Source organism: Halichoerus grypus, chromosome 9, assembly GCF_964656455.1.
Source record: "Halichoerus grypus chromosome 9, mHalGry1.hap1.1, whole genome shotgun sequence".
Classification (NCBI taxonomy): Eukaryota; Metazoa; Chordata; class Mammalia; order Carnivora; family Phocidae; genus Halichoerus; species Halichoerus grypus.
This window is the reverse complement of record NC_135720.1, coordinates 125,030,723-125,052,229: the sequence shown is the minus strand read 5'-3', so window position 1 is coordinate 125,052,229 and position 21,507 is coordinate 125,030,723. Positions and strand designations below refer to the sequence as shown.

Below are 21,507 nucleotides of genomic sequence, written 5' to 3'. Positions count from 1 at the left end.
TTTTTACATTTACAGCACACCGCAATTTATTTTTTTATTTTATTTTATTTTTAAAATATTTTATTTATTTACTTGACAGATAGAGACAATGTGAGAGAAGGAACACAAGCAGGGGGAGTGGGAGAGGGAGAAGCAGGCTTCCCACTGAGGAGGGACCCCGATGCGGGGCTCGATCCCAGGACCCTGGGATCATGACCCGAGCCAAAGGCAGACGTGCTTAATGGCTGAGCTACCCAGGTGCCCCAGTACATCTCAGTTTAGAATAGTAATAAGCCAGGTGCTTAATAGCTTCAGGTGGCTATTGTCCACCATGTTGGACAGTACACACTCAGATTGTATGTTTACAATAGTAAACACTATTGTTTTGCTTGCTGTTGTTTCTTATATTCCACATTTTCATCTCTGCCGGTCATATTTTGGGATGGGAAGCTGAGGAAATTCAAATCTAGTGGGCTTTTTACTCTGAGCAGCCTAAGGCCAGTTTTAGAGATGGCTTTTGGGCCTTGAGGGAGCACACAGAGAAAATCAAGGACCACCGCAGACAGGAAGGCAGAAACCAGCTGTCTGTCCCTTGCAATGGTCTAGCCGAATGATCGCTGTCATGAGGAAGGCAGTCATGGAAGAGGAAAGGAGGAGATATATTCCAAAGACAGGGAGAAAATAACACAGAAGGGCCTTACTTGGTCAATAGGGTGTGGAGAACGGGAGAGGGGGAGGCATTGAGAATGACTCAGGACTCAAGGTGAACAGGGGCTGTGCTTTCTAGGAGAACTTCAGAAGAAGGAAAGTGTTTGGGGAAGACGGTGAGCAGTTTGACCCCATTGAGTCTGGGATGCTGGTGTGACATCTAATGGAGCAGTAGGCCGGACACGTGGGTGTGGAGCTCAGCGGGCAGATGGAACCACAGAAGAGGCTTTGGGACTTCTCCATAGAAAAGTGATAGCTAGAGACAGCCACATGGGTGGGGCTGCCAAGGGAAGGGGTGGCCAGTCCTTTGAGAAACTGTAGGGAGTACGAGGAGGAAGAAGAAGAAGAAGAAGCAGGACAACAATCTGAAAAGGATCAGCCAAGGGAGAAGTAGGACAATCAGGGTAGCTAGAGTTGGAAGAGGAAAGTGGAGATCTGTGTGAGATGCCGTAAGAACGTTAATCACGCAATGGGCTGGTGCTCTTCTACTTCACCCATGGAATCTGGAGAAGGAGAAAACCATTGTTTCATGTGTAAGACTGTGAAGATTACCAATGCATTTCAGTAACTTGGAAAGACAGTGTGCATTTTGCATCTTTGAAGAGAGAATTTATTCCACGTGCTGGGTCCTTGCTGTCAGTGGAGGGGAATGCAGGACTTGAATACCACCAACCAATCTAAAGCCAGTGGGTTGAGGTTCGTGAGTCCAGATGACGTCAGTCCTGCTGGGAGGCCTTGAGGGACACGTGGGAGCCATGGCAGTCTAGTGCTGGCCTGCATTTCCATCCTCGCCTCCTTCCATCCTGCTTGGCGCTCTGTGCCCGGCCACACGGGAGGTCGCCTCTCCAAGAGCCTTTGCATGTCCTGCTTCTTTCCAGCCTTCTCTTCTCCCTCTCCCTGGCCTGGCCAAACAGCCTGGACACACATGTCACTTTCCGGCTTGAAACCCTTTAGTGATTTCCCATGATGCCTACAACAAAATGCAAACTCGTAACCGTAATCTATAAAGCCATGTGTGATCTGGTCTTTGGTTATCTCTCCCACCTCAGTCCCTTCACGCTGCATCTTGCCCACTAAATTCTAGCCACACTGGTCTTTTCCCCCTACTCCAGTAGCATACTAAAGCTGTCATTGCAGGCCATTTCCTCTGCTTGAAAAACCCTCCCCTCCATCTTATCATTAGGGTCTCAGCTTAAACATCGCTTCCTCAGGCCTCCCTGGTCATGTGGTCACTCTGTCACAGGCCTCTGCCCATTAGCGGTTCCTTCCTCCCGGAATGTGAGTATCTAGTGAGGAGGACCTCATGTGTTGGTCCATTGCTCTAAGCCGGCACTCAGAGCCTTTGAATGGATGGAAGCCCTAGGGTCACCTCCTCCAGGCAGACTTCCCTGACTCCGGCTCCACCTGGCCTGGGTTAGGCTCCGATCAGATGTGCTCACAGGGAGTCTGGGCTTCTCTTGGGTCCAGCACCTTCTACACCAGGTTGTAGCTGCCTTCCTGGTGGACCACTGCACTGTTCATCTTGGTGTTTCCTGTGTGCGGCAGAACTACCTGCCCGGAACAGACCTGCAACCATTGTTTGTTGGATGTTGAGTGAAGGAGGAATGGGGAAGTGAGAGCCACTCAGAGAGGAGTCCCTTCTCCCTGTGACTCCCGGAAAACATGGCAAGTCCTGCTGAAGCAGGAGGCAGCCATACTGCCAAAGGGAAGGCCCCGCCTGCCCCTGTGGGTGTGTCATTTCCAGGTGTATCTGCCCCAGACAAATGCCCGTGAATCTTCCTGGGAGAACCGGGTAGTTGGAGTGTCCCTGGGGGGGGGGCGGGGGGGGGGGAGAGGCTGAAAGATACAGATTGCCCTGGAGGCTTGCCCTGGAGAGGAGAATCTGACAGCCAGACACTGGCCTAGCTGATTTTTATCCATTTGCTTTTTGGTGAAATTGTATGGTGCTGCAAAATGTAACCGTTCAGTTGCTTAATTGATCACTGTCCATTTTATTTTATTTTATTTTGTTCTAAAGTTTATTTATTTATTTGAGAGAGACAGAAAGAGCAAGCGAGAGCACGAGTAGGAGGGAGGGACAAGGGGAGAGGGAGAACCAGGTTCCTCGCTGAGCAAGGAGCCTGATGCAGGATTGGATCCCAGGACCCTAGGATCATGACCTGAGCCGAAGGCAGACACCTAACCAACTGAGCCACCCAGGTGCCCCTTAAACAAAAGCAGTTTTCACTTAATTTGATTTTGGTGAAGTAATCATGGAAATTTTTAAAAAACTTTGATTTCAGCACTAAACATTAAGAATAAATATCACTAAAATTTAGCTTTCCAGATTTTTTTTTTTTTAAAGCACCCTTAGTCATGAATCCCATTGTGTTTTTATAAGTGTGCTAAGATCAAGAGGGTGAAATTAATTAAATAATGGTGGGGTGGGAGAGACTGGGTTTTTATTACTAAGGGCAAATACAATTAAGGGGAGCATATGGAAATAAGAAATTAGGAAGAGTCAATCCAATTAAATGAATGTCCTTCTGCCTTTGTCGTTGTGCTATCCTTACACGCTCATTTCTGAACTTCTCTATCCCTTGTCCTCACCCCTCCTCCACCAATTCTTTACCTCCAAGGCCTCCCAAAGAGTTGGATTCCAAGTTACACTTCCTTGTTCAAAATTAGCTCCAGGGGCATTGCCTCGAGAAGCTGGAATTCAGGTGGTGAATCTCACTGTTACAGAAGCCAGGGGAAAAAAGTCTGCGCCATGCTGGGGCCTGGAGAGAGAACAATCATGAAATAAGATAGGCTTCTTAGTTCTCTAGTACTGTGTACATGCAAACAACTGCCCAGAGACCAAGTAACCCTCCAGCCCAGAAGGCCCTCCACCATAGCGCTTGGCGGAAGTGAGGGGAGGGACAGGGTGTCCCAGAACTCCAGGAGACCGGCTGCTGGTCCCCTGAAGGCCATCCTCCTCTGGAATGGACTCCTCAATGCATTTCCCAAAGTGTAGGCAGCAGAAGTACTTTGTGATGATGATTATTTTTACATTGCAAAGTATTTCCAACATTGCTCCCTCCCCTCCTTTATGTTTACTTGTTTGTTTTTGAGAAACTTGTATTAGTATAGTTTTGTTTTTGGACAGATTGGATTGAGACCAAGGTTCTCAGAGGACTTAATTCCCACCCCTGGCAGAGCCTGCTTTTTCCTGGACGTGTCTTTTTTTTTTTTAGATTTTATTTATTTATTTGAGAGAGAGAGAGCATGAGTGGGGTGAGGGGCAGAGGGAGAAGCAGACCCCCCGCTGAGCAGGGAGCCTGACCCAGGGCTCCATCTGGGGACCCTGGGATCATGACCTGAGCCGAAGGCAGACGCTTAACCAACTGAGCCACCCAGGCGCCCCTCCTGGACAAGTGCCTTTAAATCATCTTTGCTTCTGACTATTATTGTCCCAGGTCTTGGCTGAAATGGATGTCCTCCCTGCCATTTGCCGGTAAATGAGCTATACTAGTCACATGGGACACCTGGTTGACCTCAAGGGACACCGTGGAAGATTCTTTCAGAGTTGTGTCTGCATCATGCCACTCAAGATCCTAATTTGATCTACCTACTTTCATATTTGCTCCCATGCCAAAAAAGAGACACGGTGTTTCCAAATGTTTTTATGCAGCTTCTAAGACTGCTAAGCTCTGGGATTTTGTTCCCCATTTCTTTTCTTCCTGAGAGACAAAATGCATGATTTTTGTAAGGCTCTCCATGAAGATGGCCTGGGATTTCCTATTTCTGTCTCTTGTTCGTAGCTTTCTTCCATCTTTTCTCTTTTGTTCCCTCTTCCTTCCTGGGGCTCAGCTGTTACCGGGACATCTTGGACAGATTCCACCACTGTGATCATTGCTAGCTACTTCTCCTAGCAGCTTGCCACTTGCCTTTCCCGAAGCCCGTGGAATGCTTAGGTTGGCTTCAGTCCTTCTGCTGTTCTGACCACAACCTTGCCGAGACTCTGAAAGTTAGGTAGGGAAGATGTTGCTGGCTGGTTTCCTGAACCTGAAATCCACTGTGGGTTCTCTATAAAGTGCCATGGGGGTGACGAAGATGGTGGGTTTCCCTTAGGGAGCACAGAGCCTGGTCAGGATAGGGGAAGTTAAGCAAGGGTGATACCCCAAAGAAAGGGGTTGAAGGACGAAGGCAATTTAAGGAGGTACAAGTGACCTACTTTCTTATTAGATACCCCCTGCCTTCATGGACTCACTATAGTAAATAAGATCAGGAAGGAAAAGGATAGAGAAGGAAAAATTTACCATGATCTTCCCCATCCAGTGTGTTCATCTCATCCATCCCTCCAAACCCATCTCTGGGCTCCACTTCCCCATCTCTTTAACTGCATCACCTCCCCTGTGATGTGGTTCAGCTGGGACTCTGCCAACCTCACTGTCCCGGAGCCCACTGGGGCAGGTCCGGGAGATTGTTTCTCACACCCGTCTTCTTTCCTCACTTTTCTGCTTTATTTCTCAGCGACCCCGTCCCCAGCTTCCAGGGGCTGGCACATGGGTCTGCCCCATCCTGGACTCTCTACATCTAGCAGAGCAGCTCACCCGTCGTGCCCCAGCTCGCATGCTTGGATTCCATCCGTCCTTTTGGTTCTGAGCCCTTGGCACTGTCCTCCAGCTTAGTCTACACCACCTACCCACTCCGGCATCCCTACATGTGGTGCTGGTTCCCACTTGCTACCCTTATTTCGACTTCTGGTCTCCAGCGTGGTTTCTGGTCTGGCCAGAGCCCATTCGTCCTGGCACAGCATTTTGTAGAGATAAGCAGTTCCTTTGCTTTTATGTGACTTCCTCAAGTGAGAGGAGCCAGATTGAAAGAACAGGTGCTCAAGGGGCACAGCAGAGGCCAACCCCTCCGCCCCTCACATTTCTGCTAAAAAGCCTACAGGGAAACTACCAGAGACCTAGGATCTGAGCCCTATTTGTTAAACAAAACACACGAGATGGTGAGCAGTGAGTAAACATGTATAAATGTTTAGAAAAGGAGCGAGAATATATCCCAAACTGATAAAAGGACTTATTCTATGCTTTTTTCTAGTCTTTTAAAACAACACTGTACTAATAGAATGTGTTTTGCACACATGATTTTTTCTTAAAAGGAAAAATACAACCCAGCCTACCAGTGCTGAAGGGGGCAACCTTTATTAGCATCTCTGACAGTTCTAACCTGGTTCTTGGTGACGATCACCGCCATGATGGGATCTGTAGTGAGGGCTGTACTCTGGGCTCTGTTAGTGAAGCATGAGCTGAAAGCCATCCGGCGTGCTTCCTTAGGCCATGTGAGGCTGAGGATGAGAAGACCTCTGGGAAGGATTTAATACGTAATGTGAGCTTGGCCTCCCGGGACACCTGAAGGAATAAAACAGATGTTGACTCAGTTAACTTGCCAGTGAAGCAAACCAAACATAACCACAATGGGAATTGGATTAGTGTTACTGTTTTATTTTTATTGTTTAGGTTAATTTGGTGTGAACTTATTTTGTTCATGTGGACTTGACTTATCAGATACTAGACATGTCACAGTGGCAAGACCCTAGAAATACTGTCTTCCGGATTTTCCCCAGAGCATGATGGATTCCCAGTTTCATAAACTGTATAACGAATGTGTGTAAACTTCCCTAATTACTAATACCTGGCTCTGTTTTAATTCCAAACTCAATTTCCATATCCTCTTGACTTCTTTGCAGATATAACAGTAAATTTCATGCCTTATTGCTCAGTTAGTTGTTATTTTAATAAGTAGAAGGCTTTCAGGTGTCATTGGCCTTGATATTTAGGACTACAAAAGGCCCTATACATTATTTGTGTTTGTCAAATACATTTGTAAGTGATGCTTTCCTTGGGCCCAGAATTCTCTTTCAGACCTCATCGTTCTTCCGCAGACATAGTGGAACCCCATCTCATTGTTGGAAGTACAGGGAGAAGTAACACTCCCCTTAAGAATCAACCTGGTTATTATGGGGCCAGTATAGTTACTGTGTTTCTAGAAAACACTTTCTGACCTGGTGGAATGTTCATGCTTGTGCTAATGAGCTGTGTTGTAATGGAGTACTCCTGGTCTTCAAATACCACCTTTACTGACAGATCTACCTCAACTCCATCACAAAACACATCTGACAGCTGGAGAGATTGAAACCTGTTGATGCAAATTGACTTCCTCGGTTGGTGATACGTGTGGGCATTTTCCATTCTCGCTGAAAGGAAAAAAAAGAACTCTTTCCTTATATGGCTGAGAAAACCTAGCAAAATACTTCATTAACATCCAGAACTGAGTCATGTCTTCAAGTCATTTATAGAAGACCTAGACTTTGGCACGAAGGACCAGATGCAGTGACAAGCTAGCCAGAGAGAAAATCATAATATGTTGCCTGACTTGGTCTTTACACTTACCTAACTTCAGTTTTCTGGGTCTTCAGACTCTCAACACTGGGATTGCCTCCCTCTGGGTGCCCTGATCTCCTCAAGAGCTGATTTTCTCCTTGTAGAGTATCTGTGCTTAAAATTCCTTGTGACCCTGCAGTCATCTCCTGTCCCTAAGAACCCCAATGTAGCTTCTTGTCCTGTGGAAAACCAGTTTTTAAGACAAGGAGTGTGGATCAATAGTGACTTTCCCCTCAGAGCTATTTTAATTTTACTAGGAGATTCCTGGTAAAAGTACTAGTGCCTTCATCTAAGTAAATAAATCTCTGGTGTTGGGAATTTGAGGTATGTGGCATGACAAGTTGGGTAGATACTTTTGCCTGGGAGAGGGGTACTGCTCCTCCCCAAACGTAGGAGCTGAACAGTTTTTTTTTAAATAAACCATCCTAGTTAAGCCATTTCATGTCCATTTCCTCATCTATAAATAAACATCAATGATGATTGTATAGTGTTTCCTGCTCTACCATTTTCTGATTCTATGAAATGAGTGATTTCCTGGCACCAGGGAGAGAGGTCACCTACTTAATTTTCCTGGACACATTTTCCTCACCAATTCTTAAAACTTGTGGTGAATATTTGTACACCCATGTTCATAGCAGCATCATTCTTAACAGCCAAGAGGTGGAAGCACCCAAGTATCCATGGGTGGATAAATGGATACACAAAATGTGGTGCATACATACAACGGACTGCTATTCAGCCTTAGAAAAGAAGGAGCTCTAACGCAGGCTACAACATGGATGACCCTTGAGGACATTATGCTCAGTGAACTAAGCCAGTTATATGAGGTCCCTAGAGTAGTCAAATTCAGAGAAACAGAAAGTAGAACGGTAGTTGCCAGGGGCTGAGGGGGAAGGGGAGCAAGGGGGAGTTATGTAATGGGTAGAGGGTTTCAGTTTGGGAAGATGGAAAATTCTGGAAGTTAAGGTTGGTGATGGTTTCACAATCATAGGAATGAACTGTACACTTACAAATGATTAAAATGATATATTTTAGGGTGCCTGGGTGGCTCAGATGGTTAAGCGTCTGCCTTCGGCTTAGGTCATGATCCCAGCGTCCTGGGATCGAGTCCCGCATCGGGCTCCCTGCTCCTTGGGAGCCTGCTTCTCCCTCTGCCTCTCTCTCTCTCTCTGTCTCTCATGAATAAATAAATAAAATCTTTAAAATGATATATTTTATGTTACGTGTATTGGACCACAATAAAAGATTTGCATGGAACTTAGGGGACTCAGTGCTTGATAACGGATCAATACCTGAACACAAGTGCATCATACCTCCATTTGCAGTCATTTTATTTTACTCTATTGGGTGGTACCTGCTAACAGCAGTTGAATGACAATACCACAGCTCTTCGGTTAGTTTGTAAACAACAGCTTCTCTAGCCTTAGTTGATTTAAGAAAGGCATGGCTAGAAACACGGTCATGACTCCAGCACATCTTTGTTTTGCAGCTCATTGAACAGGAAGGTCTAGCACAGTTTGCCAAGTATCATCACTCATCTAAATGGAACAAAGGTGACAAAATACAGGAAATTCACAGGTAATGGGACACTAGCCTCAATTTCTATTTCTTGTGATTATGAAAAACATTTTTTTCAAAGGCAAGTATATCTTGTAACTGCAAAATGCTGAGTTTAAATTTGGAATTTCTTTTCTTTTCTCCTGTTGCACTCCTCCTGCCCCTCCCTTCTCATGCTCCTCCTCATCCTCCTCGTTCCCCCTTCTTCTTCCTCCTTCTCTCTCTCTCTCTCTGGTTTATACTTCCTATAAAACATAAAGCAACTTATTAAAAGGAAATAACTAGGCTTAATTCTTTCTACCTAAATAAGAGCTCTCCATACATCTGAGTTTTGAGTCTGGAGATCTCTTCTTCGCCAGCCTTGGAACATTCATCACATTTATATTGAGGCTGAATGTTGAACATGGTATTAAGTCATGGGCAGGTAAGGCTGGAAGGGACATCATCTAGTCAAAACCAGCATTTTAATTTAATTTTCCCTTAATTCGCCCCCCTCCCCCAACCCCGCTGAGTATCAGAGTAAAACACATTCTTATGATTTTTTTCTTTAAAAATTTTAATTTTGGTAAAATATGCATAAATATCCTCCAGGTTCATCCATGTTGTAGCACATGTTCGAATGTCCTTCCTTTTTAAGACTGAATCATATTCCATGGTATGTATAGATCATATTTTGTTTATCCACTCATCTGTTAACAGATATTTGAGTTGTTTCTCATTTTAGATAATTTTGGAAAATACAGAGACATATAAAAAAATTAAATAAAATTCTGTCATAATCCCATTGCCAAGAGGCAATCATTGTTAACATTTTGGTACGTTTCCTCTTAGTGGTGAACACCGACATTTATGGTGTTCCCTAACTCTTCCCAGTTGTAAGGGATGATATCTTCATGCATGTCTCTCTGTCTGAATTTCTGATAATGTTTCTTAGAAAGGGAATAGCTGGGTCAGTGGGTAGGAACATTTTTAAAGCGCTTGATGGATAATGCCAAAACGCCTTCCAGAAGTAACTGTAATTTTAACTGGAGGAGACTGAGGAGAAGAAAGCCTTCCTTTGTGTCTCTGGCTCTTTCTACAGTGAAAAATACTCTGATAAAAAACAAATTTACACATTCAAGTAAGTAATTTCACACATGCCTACGATTGGTACCAAACAAATAAAATATCTGGATACTTGATTGATTTCTTTACCCTATGATCTATGAGAGATTTAGTACCATGAACATTTCTCTTTATCCAGGGATAAAATTATTGTTTTTATGTGCAGGTCTGGTTAGGATCTGGGATCAGGGACGAGGAAGGACTCCGGGAATTTTACTGAATCACATGAGGTGATGACAGCCAGAGGGAGGATGCGAGATCTGGGACATCACGCGGGCTGGGTCTAACCTCAATTCCTGTTGCCCTGAGAGTGAAGTTGAAATGGAGTGTCTCCCACTTGGGTGATTGTTGTGAGGTATGCGCTGCGTAGGGAGAAAGCTGGGCACTTGGCCCTCCAGAACTCTCCATGTGATATTACAAACAAGCCCAGCGACACTCTTGGTCCTGTTGAATCTTTGTCAACAATGGGCAATACTAGTCTGCCCAGACTAGCCAGTTTCTGTCCAGAGGCAACGTGGTTTTATTGATGGAGGACGTCATGTAGCATTGGAAGTCTAGCTCTGTCGTTTATTGACTCCGTGACCTTGGAGAAGTTTCTGTCTTCTCTGAACTTTGGTTTCCATATTGGTTTCCTCAGTGAGAATCAATTCAAATGGCTGTATTAAAGGGATTGGAAACCAGAAAAGGTCTGAATAAATATCCGGTGTTATTATTAGCCCAGGGGTAAATAGTAATGCTGCCAACATGGTGGCGGGTTTGTCAACTTTGAAGGCAACAGGCTCCCTCAGATTTTACTATCGTCGTTAACAGTCTCGCTTTAAAAAATACAGCATTTTTTACTCATACTATTGCTTGACCCATTTCATCTAGTCTCATTTTTTCATTTACCCGGTTCTGGTACATGTGCTATCTCATTTAATCCCTCAGCCGCACCGGGAAGTAGGCGCTGCGGCTTCGAATACAGAGGAACGTGCCGCCCCATGAAGTTCTGGTGCTTTGCCCCAGGTCATTCAGAAGCAGAGCTGGGGCTGAAATGCCGGACTCCTGCATCCAGGGCCAGTGTATCTACACCAGCCCCCGAGATCGGAAGGGCCTCAGACGGGAAGATTCTGTGGGTATTTCCTTCTTTACCTTGCGTGAACTTGGGCAAGCTACTGCATATGGAGGACCAGGCAGCCTGGAGAGCGAGGGACACAAAGGTTCTTTGCAGATCTAGATTCTGAAGTTCTCTGACGTCAGGAGACGTCAGGCTCTTCCTGACTGCAGGGCTCCCAATAATATGCTTCTTTTCTGTTGTTAATTTTGAAGGCAAGATGCTTATTATTTATTAGTCATTCCGAGACAGTCTATTTAGAGCTGTTATGGCCTATTTGGCAAACACACGTTAGTGATATGTGCATACTGTGCTGTTTGACCCTGTACACAAGACTTTATTATTACCTTCAAATGCTCACACCGCCGTTTAAAAAAGTAACATTAATATTTTACATCTTCCCCTCGCTGTGGTTAATGCTAACTAGCAATCTGTGTTAGCCATTTTCAGACTCTTCTCACAGGGAGGAAGAAAAAGGACTTCTTATGCTATTTGTGAATGGAAAATGGCAGACAGTTGGAGGAAAGGTAAATGGTTAAGCTTTTTCCATTTTCAGATGTGGGGCACCCCTGTGGAGGTCCTTGCTGGGCACAGCAGTGGGAGGAACCCGACTTTGGTGTGCTGGATCTGATTTTATGCAAACCTGTAATACTGCCCAAACTTGGTGTCCGTGTGAGATGTCCAGACAGCCTTGTGTGGACTGTGGCCGTGGCAAACCATCTGCTGAGACGAGCAAATCCAGAGTCTCCTAAATACCAGCAATTGTCCCGCCGAGAACAGTGCTGTGCTCTGTGGGGATGGGTGATGCGAGTCCAGGAAATTATAGGCTGCCCAGTTACCAGGCCTTCTAAAAAGATTATGGGGTGACTTACTGATCTTTAGGTGGGTCAGGGGTTTTGAGGGAAGGTTAGATTTAAAGCATGTAGTTAGAGTTAAAAAGACAGACTCAGCCTGGAACCTCAGAGAGAGAGAGAGAGAGAGAGAGAGACATTGTGGAGAAAAGTCCAGGCCAAAAGAGCCCTGGGCTCAGGTTCTGGTTCTGACAGTCAGTGCCTGGGGCTGGGGGGCTCCGTCCAGCTGGTGTGTAGTCCCTTCGCCACACAGAGCGGGAACCCGCAGCTCAGCAACCACGCGGCTTGCTCACATTGCTCCCGCTGATTGGAGTCAGAACCACATGCTCCGACGTCCAGGCCACACCACCTTCTATCTATTACTCGAAATCATTTGATTTCAGGGATTCTCTCTCTAATTTTCTGTACCCCTTTGGCAGCTCTCCTGGTGTTTCAGATATTCATATTTAATGAAAGAGGCATAAGTAGGGGCAACTGCAAAAAGAGTGAAAACCAGAGAAGGAGTTCGGGAGGTTTCAGTGTGAATATTTTTTTTTTTTAAGGTTAATCCTTTTATTTACTTTTTACTTTTTATTTCTTAAATCCGAGAGAGAGTGTGTGAGCACAAGCAGGGGGAGTGTCAGGCAGAGGGAGAAGCAGACTCCCCGCTGAGCAAGGAGCCCGATGTGGGGCTGGATCCTAGGACCTTAGGATCATGACCTGAGCTGAAGGCAGCCACTTAACTGGCTGAGCCACCCAGGTGTTCCCAGTGTGAATATTCTTTTTTTTTAATTTTTAAAAAATTTTATTATGTTATGTTCGTCACCATACAATACATCATTAGTTTTCGATATAGTGGTCCACGATTCATTGTTTTCGTATAACACCCAGTGCTCCATGCATCATGTGCCCTCCTCATCCCCATCACCCAGCTAACCCATCCCCCCACCCCCCTCCCCTCTAGATTGTTTCTCAGAGTCCATAGTCTCTCATGGTTCGTCTCCCCCTCCAGTGTGAATATTCTTTTTTTTAAAATTTTTTTAATTTTTTTTTTTTAAGATTTTATTTATTTATTTGAGAGAGAGAGTGAGAGAGAGAGAGCGCAAGAGGGGGTAGGGTTAGAGGGAGAAGCAGACTCCCCGCCGAGCAGGGAGCCCGATGTGGGACTCGATCCCGGGACTCCGGGATCATGACCTGAGCCGAAGGCAGTCCCTTAACCGACTGAGCCACCCAGGCGCCCCCAGTGTGAATATTCTTATAGGCTGACTTGTGTCCCCCAACATTCATATGCTGAAGTCTTGACACCCAGCACGTCAGAATGTGACCTTGTTTGGAAAGAGGGTCATGGCAGATGTGATTAGTTCCGATGAGGTCCTATTGGACTGGGGGCGGGGTGCCCTTAATTCAGCATATTGGTGTCCTTAAAGAAGAGAAAACAAACACAGACACGGACACACAGACACACAGACACACAGACACAGGGAGAGCATCATGTGATGATGAAGGCAGAGATTGCCGGCAAACCACCAGAAGCTTGGAGAGAGGCCTGGGACAGTCTCCCTCCCAGTCCTCAGAAGGAATTAACCCTGCTGACACCTCAGTTTTGGACCTCTGGCCTCCAGAACTGTGAGGAAATAAATGTCTGTTGTTGAAGCTCCCAGTCCGGCACATTGTTACGGAGGCTGCAGCTGACTGATGCATATCACCCCCTTTGTGCTCCTCTCAGGTGACCCCCTCACTGGTGTCTACTACTGGCCTTTGCCAGTTTTGTTCTCTCAATACACATACTTAGTGTTCTCTAAAGTATTTTTTTTAGTACCGAAAAGAGTATGGTAACAGGGAAAAAAAAGTTAAGGGAAAGGTAAGTACCCCATTTAATTTTAAGACTTTTAGTTCGGTGGGGTTTTTGTTGGTGGCGGTGGTGGTTTGGGGTTTTCTTGTTTGTTTTTGGACACAAAATGAAAAAACACTTTCTAAAGTAATTTATTTGACCGTTTTTCTCAAGGACGTTACTGGCATTCTACTGTTTGGGCTACTAACCTGGGAGCATGTATCCCTCAATTCTGTCCCAGAGTTTGTATTGTTTGTGAGGTTTGTGTCAAATGCTACCTAACAGAAAATGTGCTCATTTCCTCGGCCTAAATATCGCCCACACTTCCCAACCATGTCAGAAGGGTGACCTGAGCACCGGAATCCTTTGTTCTGTGGTGTGGTTGCTAAAAAGTCCTCCTTCTTATTGTGGGTCCCTTTGAAGTCCGCTCTCCTACTTATGTCTTTGGTCACTCAGGAGCCGTGTCACAGGAGAGTCGAGCCGCGCCCTCAGCAGCCACGTCCTCACAGGGGTGGACCGGCATGTGACCATCACTTGCATAAGGGCTATCCTTAGCTTTGTAGAGCCTGAAACTTAATTTTGTCTCCTCACCCAGAAGTGTTCTGGTTGCTTCGTGAGAACGAAACCCTTAGAGGAGTGATAGGTAAGCCCGTGTGTCAAGAGGGGTGTACCCTTCTGGTAGTCAGGGTCCCCACGCTCCTAGTGGTCCTTCATGAGAGTGGAATCAGAACAGAGGGAGCTGAAACCCCGGAGAAGGGCTGCTGACCACTCCTGCCCCTCAGAGCCCCTGAGTCCTCATACTCTCAGACCACCCTGTGTCTGGGACCAGTGTCCTCTGGATGGGCTCACATACATTTGGTCGGGTTAAAGTTTTTCTTTAGATTAATTATATAGTTAAGTTCTATGAATTGTTGTGGTTTTTTGGGTCAAAAACAGCCCAGTATCGACAGATTCGTGTAGTTCAACCTAATAGGTGTTTCAACTTTTAAATTTCATTATAGACAAACAAGAAGTTGCAAAAATAGAGGTCTCATGTATCTATCGTCCAGCTTCCGCCGGGGCCTGGCATCTTACATAATAGGGTTCACTATCAAAACCAGAAAATTGATATTGGCACCAAACCCTTGACTAGTTTATGGGCCATACTTGAATTTTACCAGCCTAATAGCTTTTGGGAGCTAGTCCTAGTTAATGCCATGGTAACACATTTAACAAGCTCTTGGGCTCTGTTTACTTTATAGATGATAGGGCTTTCATTTTATTTTTAAGGTTTTACAAGTATCACATACTCAAGATAGAAATTCAGACAAGATAATTGTGTATAGGTGTGCAGGGTGTGAAAGCCTCCTCTCTCACACAGAAGTACTTACTGTTAGAAGTTTGATGTGCTGGGGCGCCTGGGTGGCTCAGTTGGTTGGGCGACTGCCTTCAGCTCAGGTCATGATCCTGGAGTCCCGGGATCGAGTCCCGCATCGGGCTCCCTGCTCAGCGGGGGGTCTGCTTCTCCCTCTGACCCTCTTCCCGCTCGTGCTCTCTGTCTCTCATTCTCTCTCTCTCAAATAAATAAATAAAATCTTTAAAAAAAAAAAAAAAAAAAGAAGTTTGATGTGATTCTCTCTTTACCTTTTTTGTGTGTATGAATATGTATCTAGGGGCACCTGAGTGGCTCAGTAGGTTAAGCATCTGCCTTCAGCTTGGGTTATCATCCCAGGGTCCTGGGATCAAGCCCCACATCGAGCCCCACATTGGGCTCCCTGCTCAGCGGGGAGCCTGCTTCTCCTTTTACCTCTGCCCCTCCCCCCCGCTTGTGCTCTCTCTCTCTCTCTCAAATAAATAAATAAAATCTTTAAAAAAAAGAAAAGAAAAAAGTGAATATATATCCATATATATATACTAAATCTATATACACCCATAATATGTAACTTCTTTAAAAATCACATTTTATAAACCATTTTTTCTCATTAATGTGTTATAAACATCGTTCTGTGGCCATAACACATTTTCACTTATTATCATCTCACTGAGTGAAAGATAGTTTCTCTGCCCTGTTTGGTGGTTCTCCCCACCCTCAGCTACCCCCTAGGTCCAGGCTCCCTGCCTTAGATGACACCATCTCCCGTGAATATCCCGCCTCCTTGTCATTCCATTTTCCCAAAATGATTCCATCTTTTTTCACCAGGGTCTACCTGTCCAGTGTGACTCCAGGACCCTCCTGAGCTGGCTGGCTTCTCTGCCCTCACCCTGGGCACCCTCCCTGTCGCGGCAGGCCCCGGGGACTGATCAGTCTGCCATCCCTCTCCACCTGCCACGCTGACCACTTGGCATTTCTTATTTGCCAGACCCGTGTTTCTTCTTAATTTGGGGCACATTTATATAATCTTTACGGACTTCTGCTTTCTCATCAGTAGAAGGAGAAGGCTGGATCGCCTACAACGCTATGTGGTCCAGGGCAGCGGTGGGCAAACTTTCTCTGTAAAAGGCAGGGTAGTAAATATTTTAGACTTTGGGGGCCCTACAGTGTCTGTCACAACCACTTAACTCTGCTGTCAGGGCACACAAGTGGCCATAGACAGACAACATGTAAATAAATAGGTGTGGTTATGGTTCAGTAACACTTTTATTTATGGACACGGAAATTTGAAGTCCATGTTGTTTTCTTCATGTCACAAATTTTTATTATTATTATTATTTTTTTAGGCATTTAAAAATATAAAAAGCAGGGGCGCCTGGGTGGCTCAGATGGTTGGGCATCTGCCTTCGGCTCAGGTCATGATTCCAGGGTCCTGGGATCAAGCCCCACGTCGGGCTCCTGGCTTAGCGGGGAGCCTGCTTCTCCCTCTCCCTCTGCCTCCCCCCCTGCTCATTCTCGCTCTCTCTCTGTATCTCTGTGTCTCAAATGAATAAATAAAATCTTTAAAAATATATATATATAAAAAGCATTCTTGATGCACAGGTAGTACAAAAATAAAGGTGGCAGGCTGGCTTTGGCCCATGGGCTGGTCTAGTGGAAAGAGACTGAGCTTTGGGGTCAGACAGATAAGAACTGCAGATGCTTTTGTTACCGGCGGGCTGTGTGAACTGGTCAGGTTATACAACCCTCTTAAACTTCAGACCTTGCAGAGTTGTTGTGAAAATTAGAGATAACTTATGTAAAGTTTCCGACATGCAGAGGGCACTCAATATGTGTTAGTCCGTTTGTCTTTCCCTTAAGGATCTTTCCAAGACTGGAATTCACTAACTCAGAGAGCAAAGTTCATTTCCGTCGTGAAGCCTTTCGGGCTGGCTTCAGCATCTACTTTGCCCTAATTGCAAATGTACGTATGTGTGAATAAGGCTTTTATGCTTCCAGATGGGTTCCATGCCTCTCCATGACAACAGGGAGAACGTTACCTCTCACCATGTCTATCCTACGAGAGGTCCTGAATTTTAGGTGGTACATGAAATGTCTCCATTTAATAATTCCTTAGTCTTCCAGAAGTTCATAGTACATTTTATATATTCTGTAAAAGACATTTCAGTAACTCAAAAGTCCTATGATCTCCAAGTACCCTGCCACAAAAGTCCAGGGGTTACTGTCCTGGATGAGACATCTCTCCAGACTTCTGGACTCACTCACGTCCCTGTCCAGCCAGGTCCCACGCTTGGACATTTCAACCTGTTCTAGAATTCAAAGTGACTTACATGGATTCTTTCATTTGACACCCAGAACCAGTTTTATTAGTATCTCTTTATACAAGGACCCAGGCTCAGAGATGTTGAGGTGATGGGCAACATCACACAGATGGTGGTGGTCGGGGGGAACTAGGACGTATGCCCCTGGACTCTGGGTCTGGTGCTCTGTCTTGCACAGCGGACTTCCAACACTGCTCCTAAATCTTATATTTAGGGGCGCCTGGGTGGCTTAGCCAGTTAAGCGGCTGACTCTTGGTTTTGGCTCAGGTCATGATCTCATGGGTCATGAGACTGAGCCCTGAGCCAGGCTCTAAGCTCCGTGGGGAGTCTGCTTGAGATTCTCTCTCTCTCTCCCTCTGCCCCTCTCCCCTCTCCAAAATAAATAAATAAATCTTAAAAAAAAAAAAAAGAGGAGGAGCCTCTGTCAGTCACCCGACTCAGGCCTAGATCTCAACGCCAGTTCTAGCCGAAACTGGTATCAATAATAAGCAAATAACACACAAGTCAGGTTCCACCGGGGTAAAAGGGCTCTAGGTCTCAGCAGCTTACCACTGTGTCTCCACATACACGCTGTGTCCGTCGCGGGTGAACTACGGCTCCATGCCACGTCATCTTTCCTTGGGACTCAGGCTGACTGAGAACCTTCTATCTGGAACACCAGGGTGGAGGAAAAAGAGAGCTTGGCAAAGCCCAAACTGGCTCTTAGAGCAGGACGTGACATACATTACTTGTCACCTTCTGTTGGCCCAATCAGGTCCAATGGCCAAGGCCAACATGATTAGGAAGAGAAAGTCTTACTCTCCCCTAGGCAGAGGCAGGGAGTATTTCTGAACTTCTATTACAGTTTACCACAATACATATGCAAACTAACCTTTGGAAGTACTAGAAAGTGTGCTACAGAAAAGACATGTAGATGTTGAATAAACATGAACACGGAGTGCGCTTTCAGGCTTAATTGCTTCCAGCATAAACGATTCTTTCAGAATTTTCCGAGAAAGGCTTGTCATTGTCACTCTCTTGTCAGGTTTATATAAAACCAAAGATTACTGTACATACACTCCCAATGGCTGTCAAATACACAGAGTTCTCTGAAAGCCAAGCTTCTGCTTATCTTCTCGAAGGCTTTCAGAGGCAAACACTGATCAAAGCAAGTAGCTCCTTTTTGTCAGCTGCTCTAGGCTTTTAAAATGAATTTGGAGAAATTAATGGCAATGCATGGAGACTCATTAATTTAAACACACACACACACACACACGTGCGCGCACATCGCGCAACACACTATTGTCTACCCTTTGGATCCTGTATCCAGTCAGGGTCCTTTAATTATAAACAACAGAATCCATTTTGGGGGTGGGGGAATCTAGTAAGAGCAATAAGGTTAGCTCAGAGAATTTCCAAGAGAGTTTTGCACTTGGAAACGGTGGCTGAATTACATTGATTACATTGCTGGACTGTTCCAGGAGGAAATTGACCACTGCCAACGTGGGGTTTGAGGTGCTGTTACTAGAACCCCTACCAAGTTGCCCATGAAAGCTGGGTGCCTCCCTTCTCTGTGCTCTGCCCCCTTGCTACAGTGAATAACGGGTGACTTCTTCCTCTTTTATATTTTTAATTTTTAAAAACCTTTTGTTTTAAAAAGATTTTATTTATTTATTTGAGAGAGAGAGCACATGAGAGAGGTTAGGGTCAGAGGGAGAAGCAGACTCCCTGCCGAGCAGGGAGCCCGATGCGGGACTCGATCCAGGGACTCCAGGATCATGACCTGAGCCGAAGGCAGTCGCTTAACCAACTGAGCCACCCAGGTGCCCTAAAACCTTCTTTTCCAAATCAAAATCTCATGCCTACACCACCTTCACCAAGTGATCGAATTTTGTATCCCAATAGTGAAATGGTTTGTTATAGCATGTGATGCATTATGACATGTACCACATCACCTATGAGATATTCTTTTATTAGGATGCACATAATGTCTGATTGTCTTTATTTCTGTGGTGACAGCAGCTATCAGTAGTTATTGCCCAGATCCGTCCATTCACTGGGAATGGCAAAATGGTGATTTTTCTAATTTTACTATTTCTCTAAAAATTTTTAGTTGGAATAATTTAATAAAGATATACTCTTCCCTTTATCTACTTCTGGGTTACCCTTATTGTTCACATCAGAAAGGCATTGAAAGGCAGGATAACTGTTTGATATTTTCCTTTGCCTTTATTTAGTAGTTTTCAAGACCATAAATTGGTTCCTATTACTCTGTCATTCTCTAAAGGTGACCAATTAGTTATAAAATGTATATATTATCATGACTTCCTGGGTCAAAACATATTTGATTAAAACATGAGTGATGTTTCAGTCAATTGCAGATTCCATTTTCAAAGCTCAAATTGTTCGGTCTTTTGCTAGTGGAAGCCTCTTCGGTTTGGTCCCTGAGTCCTTTCGACATGACCCTCGTGGTCTCTAATAGTTTCCTCACTGTCTGGCATGACAGGCTCATCTGTGAATTTTGTGCCTCAGACCAGAATCAGTCATTTCTCCAAGAAGCCTTGGTTTCCTTTAGTGCGAATTGGCATTTCAAGACCACGATCTGGCCACTAATAGTGTTTATTGCTACTGGGTTGGTCACTGTTTCTAGGTCTCTTCAGTGGACAGAAGTAGGATATATATAAATATTCATGTAATATTATATGTGTTTTTAAGACAAAATAGAAAAAGTACCTCATGAGTTTATAACTGGTACTTCTAATTCAAATTTATGACTAGGCTTTTTTTTTTTTTAAAGATTTATTTATTTATTTGAAACAGAGAGAAGACATCACAAGTAGGTAGAGCAGCAGGCAGAGGGAGAGGGAGAAGCAGGCTCCCCGCGGAGCAGGGAGCCCGACGCGGGGCTCGATCTCAGGACCCCGTGATCATGACCTGAGCCAAAGGCAGACGCCCAACTGACTGAGCCCACCCAGGCGCCCCTGACTAGGCTTTAAACTTAACATTTTGTTTGTTAAATCTGTAGGTCCTTTCTTTCCTACTGATGATCTTAATCCCTAGATACAAAGGATGATATAATCAGAATATCTTATAATTACTCATTTATTTTATCTCATATGAAGTCTCAGACTAACAATACTACTACTACTACCACCACAAAGGGAATTACTGTGAACAAATGGAGTTGTTGTGAACAAATGGAATTACTTTCTCAGATGTTCTCATTCCCCCCATTTAAATAGCTGTGCTGTACTATCCACTTGACCTGAGTATATAGTCGTCGAATAGTCTACACTCTCCCCGTAAGCCTTACTGAGTTTTAGCTCTACAAATATCAGTATGTCGAATGCTCTTCATCAATCCTTAGGTCAATGTCTCTGGCCATTTTGGTTGTCTGAGGCTTGATCTCTAGCAGATTCTTTAGAAAGGGTTGTGGATGGCAATGGTATTCCCCGATTTCTTGCATGTTAACAGTTTGTGCCCTTTATACTTTAAAGTCAGTTTTAAATACATTAATTATGGGGCGCCTGGGTGGCTCAGTCGTTAAGCGTCTGCCTTCGGCTCAGGTCATGATCCCGGGGTCCTGGGATCGAGCTCCGCATTGGGATCCCTGCTCAGCGGGAAGCCTGCTTCTCCCTCTCCCACTCCACCTGCTTGTGTTCCCTCTCTCGCTCTGTCTCTCTCTGTCAAATAAATAAATAAAATCTTAAAAATAAAATACATTAATTATTACATTATTAATACATTATTTTATTTTCTTCTGGCATAGAGTCTTGCTGTCAAAAAGTCTGATGAGAAAATTTCCTTATCATAAAGCTCGCCATCGGTTCATTTTCAGTAATTTTTTCTAGAATTCATTTTGGTGTTGGTCATTATTCTGGGTTGGTATTTTTAGCTACTCCGTGGGCTCTTTCAATATGTAGTTTCAATGACTTTTTCCTCTTTCTTGAATAGTTTTTTTTTTAATTAAAAAAAAATTTTTTTTTTAAGATTTTATTTATTTATTTGACAGAGAGAGACAAAGTGAAAGAGGGAACACAAGCAGAGAGAGTGGGAGAGGGAGAAGCAGGCTTCCCCCAGAGCAGGGAGTCCGATGTGGGGCTCAATTCCAGGACCCTGGGATCATGACCTGAGCCGAAGGCAGACGCTTAACGACTGAGCCACTTAGGTGCCCCTTGAATAGTTTTTGAAATAAAGTTTTTAGTATTTGTTCTGCTCCCTTGCTTTGGTTTTCTTGTTCAGCAGCTCCTATTATCCCGTGTCGGATCTTCTTTGCATATTGTCCATATTTGCTAATTTCTTTCATATCCTCTTTATTTTTCTTCATTTCTTTTTTAATTAATT

At 44.7% G+C, this 21,507-nt stretch overlaps 1 long non-coding RNA gene across 1 annotated transcript; it reads right to left on the bottom strand.

Moving 5' to 3' along the window:
• Positions 1-2,709: 2,709 nt before the first annotated feature.
• Positions 2,710-17,813, bottom strand: LOC144379001 (uncharacterized). Its single transcript, XR_013440967.1, has 4 exons — positions 17,734-17,813; positions 14,883-15,086; positions 5,884-6,065; positions 2,710-3,446 (listed from the first exon to the last, which is right to left on the bottom strand). It is a non-coding gene; the product is annotated as an uncharacterized LOC144379001 (long non-coding RNA).
• Between the last annotated feature and the right edge of the window lie 3,694 nt (positions 17,814-21,507).